General features: G+C 36.3%; 1 protein-coding gene across 1 annotated transcript in view; it reads left to right on the top strand.

Annotated features, from left to right (window-relative positions):
- Positions 1-5975: 5975 nt before the first annotated feature.
- Positions 5976-6728, top strand: part of LOC136841851 (colorectal mutant cancer protein) — a 27648-nt gene continuing 26895 nt past the window's right edge. The window contains exon 1 of the mRNA XM_067109241.1: positions 5976-6013. The gene's annotated coding sequence lies outside the window, so the exon portion shown is untranslated. The remainder of the gene's footprint in view (positions 6014-6728) is intronic.

Below are 6728 nucleotides of genomic sequence, written 5' to 3'. Positions count from 1 at the left end.
TTCAAATCACATTAGACAGTTGAAATAATCTAAATTGATTAATTTTGAGAAACGCGTTGAAATAATGACGTAAATCAATACGTATAATAATAGGTTGAGAAGAAGTTGGATGTTTCACCTTTACAATAGAGTAAAATGTCAAAATTCACACGATATCAGCTTAGTGAACAAAGGCTTCGGAGCAGCTGAGCCTTGGGAACGCTTCGTGTAAACATTTTATCTGTGACGCAAAAACATTAGATTTCTCGATACAAATGTTTCACTGGTAATTGTTTTAAGAATTCCCAATGTTTCATTAATCTAATTGACTCGTCAAGGGCGAAATTCCGTGCACGCGCTGTAACAAAACGAGAGCACGTATGGCTTTGATACGTAAAGTACTTCTACTGACGTGTACTTAGCATCAGCGGAGACCCGGGAGATTCAAGACAGGCTGATTGTACCATTTTTTCCTACTGTTAATTTGCATGTCCACACATTTATAATGAAACTCACATGGCATATTCCGGATTACTTTATTATTTATCAAATCCCTAGTAACATGACATTCCACTTGAAAGCCTTGATATCAACGGCTTATCTCACATTCACTCGATCATAAACGCCCATATGACAGCCAAACCAATCAGCACTTGATTGTAACTTACCCTGACCGTCCTTGATACTAATAGAAAAAGACCTCTTATCTATCCACAGTTTCCCACAATCGAAACACCTGACACTTTAAAGCACACCTCTTCGTTTCAGGATTACCAACACGCCTATCCCAAATGTCTGTTACCTTTTCATTTTTTTAAACTTACTACGAATGAGAATTGCTGCCTACTAATGCATCAACCATACCGTCCTTTTCACTATCAACATTACAAATAATTATTTTTTGGCTTCAGTTTCACGATTCAAAGCACCTTTTACCATGCCATCGATGCTTCTCCCATCGACAAGTGAATAGGCAACTCCCTTTTCTTCCCGAAGTTCATGAGGGTTTCATTTCCAGTAGATTCTTTCCTTAACTTTTTCCGCATTACTTTCCTTCTCGGTATGAGGGACTATCAGCTTCCTCCTACCAATGTTCGATTTCCTTCTTGTTGTATTATCAAAGGCTCACTTCGCGTCCAGAGGTACATTCAGTGCTGAATCGCTGGCTGCCTCAAGATGCTTATTTTCAAGGGCAGCAATTTTCGTATCCGTTTCACAGGTCAACTCTTACTAGTACTACTACTATCTCAGACTATTTTTCCTTCAGCAAAGAACATTCTTCCGCTAATAAACTTACTTAATCTAAACTAAGACGGAACTACTTCGAATTTCTTTAATTAATTTCTGATGCAATCTCAAACTACGCACATTGTGCTTAGGGCGAACTGGGAATGAAATGAATTAACATAACGATACATTTTTAAGGGGTGAGGGCGTAGAGGAAGCAAATGGGAACATTTCAACAGTACGGACGCATATTTTTGTATTGTAGACAGCACGGTCTAGAAAGTTCTTTGTAGAACGTGGTGGATGACTACGCTGTGATCGATGACTACGCTCAGAGCTCGGAAACGATGAAAGTGTCCCAAATAGACTGACGGATCAATGTAACAGTACACGTTATATAGAAGTGCAAAATTAACTGGATATATAACATTCCCCGTGACAGTCCTTTAAGAGCGTATTACCGTCAGTGCATTTCACGTGGTGCACTGTAGGCATTACTAAAGTGTGTTAGCAGCGTCCCTCCGGCCCCTAGCTGCACCCACTCTTTAGCTTATTAATTTCACCTCCATTCCTGCTCGCTGTTTTCAGTCCTGCTGCCCAAAACCCCCAGATCCTTGTATTTCGTCACCTTTACTTTCTGGATCTCTTTATCTTGCTGTCCAACAGCTCCAACTTCCTCTTGTCACTGTCTTAATCACTGAGTGGCTTAAAGTAAATTTCAAGCAAAAGTATGATAAATACCATTTGTACATGATACAGTATTGAATTTCATATGAAACCACGAATATTAAACTCTACCCTACACTAGCATAGCATCTAATTTTGGTATGCATCAATGATTTATTTATATTTTTATCTATTTATTTATTAATTTATTAATCTGTCTTTATTTTTCTTCTAATAAATGACCTCTTATTTCTGTATTTCATATTATCTAATGTAATTTCCTTCAAATGAACAACATATCCTTTGGAAGCTTGACTATCAGGTCAATGGACCCTGTAGACTTGTTCCATATGTACAAGTGTTTAGTACCTAGGAAGCGCATGTATATTATTTACATTGTAACAGGTTACATAAAACGCGTACAGGCAGCTGTACACCTGTTCCGTGAGTGCCCGTGACAACTGTACGTAACTGATATTACTATCCTACACTATAAACAGTTTCATACTGTAACCAATAGTACAGTGCTGTGTTGCAGAGTGCACTGCAATGCATAATACCCCAGTAACATGAATATATGGTGGAATATTTAATCATAACTATAATTACAGTAGCATCATTATATGCATAGAGTGTAATATATATATATATATATATATATATATATATATATATATATATATATATACACACACACACACACACACACACACATATATATATATATATATATATATATATATATATATATATATATATATATATATATATATATATACGTCAAACTGCTCTCTGAATTGACAAACTGTACTCAGGGTACTTAAATTCACGACCCTGTGCTGACAGTTAATTAAATGATATCGATAAAAAGCGGATTTATTACATATTACAGATATGGTGTTTCCACTTAATAACATCAGCTGTTCCTGTGAGATGGATTTTACTAAATTTACAGTTATTTGACTTTGAATGTTACTTACATGCTCATCTCAATTATATAGATCTAAGAGACTATTTTGGACTCACAGTACTGAATTTTGAGTTTCAAACATTTTGATTCGCATAGATAACGCACACACACAAACACACACACACACACACACACACACACACATATATATATATATATATATATATATATATATATATACATATATATATATATATATATATATTTGAGTGTGATTCACCAAAATGTATTTCATAGAAAATTTGTATTCGCGATGATCTTCCTCGATGATTACACCATTTTACGGGTTGCTCGTGCTGGGGACGAAACGCCAGCTGAAATAATAATAATAATAATAATAATAATAATAATAATAATAATAATAATAATAATAATAATAATAAGAAGAAGAAGAAGAAGAAGAAGAAGAAGAAGAAGAAGATTGCACAATGTTACGTCATAGTCGGATACGCTAAATTAAAACTCTTGATTGTCGTTTCCTTGCCACGTAGGAGCAAGACCACGTAGGAAGTCGTTGTCCACAGCATTGCTTAACGTCACGTAGACCCACTGTTTCCACTATCACCGCAGACCGTCTGTGATGCTGTCTGGGGCAAGTCAGGCATAAATTTATCATTTATGTTGATAAGCGCTTGAGACTGACGTGGGCTTTCTGCGGAGATTCCAAAGTTCATGTATGGGCGTTCGTCCTGTTTGTGAATGAAATGCTTTTATTTGCGGCAGAGAATTGATATTTTTGTAAACAATGCCATGATCCTGGAGTATAAGTCATAATCGCGTACGTGCACATACACACGACAGCATTTTTCCTCGTATAGAGATGAGTGAAGTCCATTACATCAGGTTTTTTTTCCCTCTTAAAAAGCATTTCGCTTCCGTCTGACGAAATCATGACAGACACTGATTTTAGTACCAGTCAGTACTAAACGGATATCAGCTGGGGCTTCACTACTGTTTACATGATGGAAAACGCAAGAAATTTTGTAAAAATCCGTCGTGTTTCAGTGTACAGATATCTGCTCTTCTACATTTACTTATTTGCATCAGTTGGAACTCAAGAAGTTCAAGCGAAGATGCAATGTATTACTATCCTAATAACATTCTCCTTGTATTTTAATAATTTACTTACATTTTTATTAATTAGTAATTTGTCAATTTGTTTTTTTTAATAACCGATCTCGTCCTGTGTTCCCCTTTACCTTATGTTACTTCTTTCGAATGAACACCATACTCTTTGGAAGTTTGAATTTCAAGTCAGTGAGCCTTGTGGGCTTGCTCCATGTGTATAGGGTTCACCTTCTGAATAATAATAATAATAATAATAATAATAATAATAATAATAATAATAATAATAATAATACGAAAGGGATGGGAAAATCCACCTCTTACAATTTAGTTGCTTCCACGCTCAGTACTCAGCTAGACCTATCGTGGACAACCAGAGCCCAACATTGTCCATCTCAAAGGAAATAAGTAAAGAATGCGCCGAAGTTTCTTCGGCGCAATCGAGTTTTCTGTACATCGTATAATCAAGGCCACCGAAAATAGATCTATCTTTTGGAGGTCTCGGTACAATGGTACTGTACGAGCCGCGGCCCGTGAAACTTTAACCACGGCCCGGTGGTGCCCTATCCCATACCGTTGCCAGAAGCACGATTATGGCTAACTTTAACCTTAAATAAAATAAACACTACAGAGGCTAGAGGGCTGCAATTTGGTATGTCTGATGATTGGAGGGTGGATGATCTAAACACCAATTTGCAGCCCTCTAGACTCAGTACTATTGAAGATCTGAGGGCGGACAGAAAAAGTGCGGGCGGAAAAAAAGTGCGGACAGAGTAAAGTGCGGACGGACAGACAAAGCAGGCACAGGAGTTTTCTTTTACAGAAAACTAAAAAAGCTCAGTAAAATAAGATAAGGGTTAGCCCGAAAATATATGCTTATCAGAGTCGGAGTCTTAATGAGATTATTATATAGCCCGTTATCAGGATTATAAATACATGCTCTCCACACATCTCCATGATAAGCTGCGCTAAAGCACGCGCTTTCAATTAAAAAGCCAATTGGCCATGAAATCATAAACCGTTAAATACTGAGATTACGAACAGAAAAAAAAAAACTAGAATAGATGAGAAACTTGAGGTGAATTCAAAACAAGCTACTTTATACACGTATATGGTTTAAATGTTACTTCAGAAACTGAGACTATTTATAGTACTATGCCTTTCAATTTGCTACACTACTGTAAGTAGTTACTGATCTTATCACTTATTAAAAGAGCGTTTCCTCTCTTAAAAAAATTCTTAGGGTTGTCTCTGTTGGTTGTACAGAGTCCTGAGGTCCATACTAGACCTAAGGTCTAATCCAAACCAACCAGTCAGCGAACCAGAGGCTCAACGAACCTCAGGTAAATGATGAAATAGAACCAGTACTGATCGATGCTCTTATATTTTTTTTTTTACTTTTTTTTTTTACTGAGAAGAGCAACTGAGAGGTCGATGTCTTGAATAGTCAAAAGACAGTGATATTAAAAACCAAACTGGATGGCGGATTGATTTTTAGTATATTATTTACTGATGATTAGATTCTTGCTCGGCCTTGTGAGGTAAATAATGAATGTCTGTAAACTTATCGTAGCACCACGCGCAGCAGCGAGCCACACTAATTACAGTCTAATTCATCGAAAAGTTTCGTAAAGATACGTCGTAAATGTGTGGTCTTATTGTAACCCCGCTGGCAAGCGCACACGTCTTCACCACTGTCAAGTAGGAAATTTTTTGTGACAAACCCAGCTGTTATAATATACAACAGAATAATTCCCAGTTTTAGCAAGGTGTTAGAAAGCCGGGGTGGGTGGCATTCTTTGGAAAAGAAATTGAACTTGTGAAGTTCCTGAACATTGCAATCGAGTAATACTTGCTTGCTACTAACGTTTTCGCCACTCAAAAGATACAAATTCAAACGTAGGAAAAAGAATGATCTTAAAAGTGTGTCTTCCATACTGACTTAGACGAAAAAGTCTGTTACACAAGAAATTTCAGATTCTCGGCGAATTAATACTCTTATCATTCTCTATACAGATGTTTATCCGGTGACGTAATGCGCCATAAAAGTGACGCATGATTTTAGGGGTACGTGGCTTCTGCGTCTTTGATGGCAGCAGTTCCGTCGTAAGTAGCCTACCGGGCACATCTTTTTGATTACGGGTTTTCTTTTTAAGCTTAATAAGGGTCCCGCTGCACTTTAACACCTGTTCGCCTCAACAGGTGAGATGACGCTTAAAGTATGAATAAAATAGAGAGAGAAAAAATATCCCAGCGTTTATCCGGAAAGGTAGGGTTATTCGTGTTTGATGACGTCATCTCGAAATCAACTGGTCTCTAAATTTAGGTGCTCCGTTTTGATATAGGCCTAATTCCACGTTCTGTTTTGAGTCTTGACATTGTCCCCACGTTTTAAAAGTTCTTTTGCGATTTTTACGTTCATCAGCTCCAGTAATCTTATACTACATTGCTACGAAATTTGAAACAGCTGGACGGCAAAGTGGCGGAGATATCCAAAAGCCATCATAATCACGTGAGTCACTAAAATGGCGAAAAATAAAGAGAATCGGGCAGGTTCTCGAAAGCTGTCGTTATATATATATATATATATATATATATATATATATATATATATATATATATATATATATATATATATACACACACACACACACACACACACACACATATATATATATATATATATATATATATATATATATATATATATATATATATATATATATATATATATATATATATACCATTACATCACTGTGCAATAATTTATACCAGATGATTTCCATTTTTGTCACTGTATGTAATTTTGAAAGCTTCTCTG

This window comes from Macrobrachium rosenbergii, chromosome 9 (assembly GCF_040412425.1).
Source record: "Macrobrachium rosenbergii isolate ZJJX-2024 chromosome 9, ASM4041242v1, whole genome shotgun sequence".
Lineage (NCBI taxonomy): Eukaryota > Metazoa > Arthropoda > Malacostraca > Decapoda > Palaemonidae > Macrobrachium > Macrobrachium rosenbergii.
Note: the sequence above shows the minus strand (reverse complement) of the source record. Positions and strands in the feature narration are given on the sequence as shown.